The sequence below is a fragment of the Cebus imitator genome, unplaced genomic scaffold (genome assembly GCF_001604975.1).
Source record: "Cebus imitator isolate Cc_AM_T3 unplaced genomic scaffold, Cebus_imitator-1.0 Scaffold87, whole genome shotgun sequence".
NCBI classification, from domain to species: Eukaryota; Metazoa; Chordata; class Mammalia; order Primates; family Cebidae; genus Cebus; species Cebus imitator.
The window spans coordinates 6357240-6357590 of record NW_016107402.1 but is presented as its reverse complement, the minus strand read 5'-3'; positions in this window follow the sequence as shown (position 1 = coordinate 6357590).

Here is a 351-nt window from a genome sequence, read left to right as displayed (position 1 = left end):
CACACACAGAGCTGGGTTACCTGGGTTTATTTCTGACTTTATATATTTAGAAAACAAAACCATACACACGTACACACACACATACGCACACACACAGCGGGGTTACCTGGGTTTATTTTTGACTTTATATATTTAGAAAATAAACAAAACCGGCTGGGCACGGTGGCTCACGCCTGTAATCCCACCTTGGGAGGCCAAGGTGGGCGGATCACAAGGTCAGCAGATCGAGACCATCCTGGCCAACATGGTGAAACCATGTCTCTACTAAAAATACAAAAATTAGCTGGGTGTGGTGGCGCACGCCTGTAGTCCCAGCTACTCGGGAGGCTGAGGCAGGAGAATCGCTCGAAC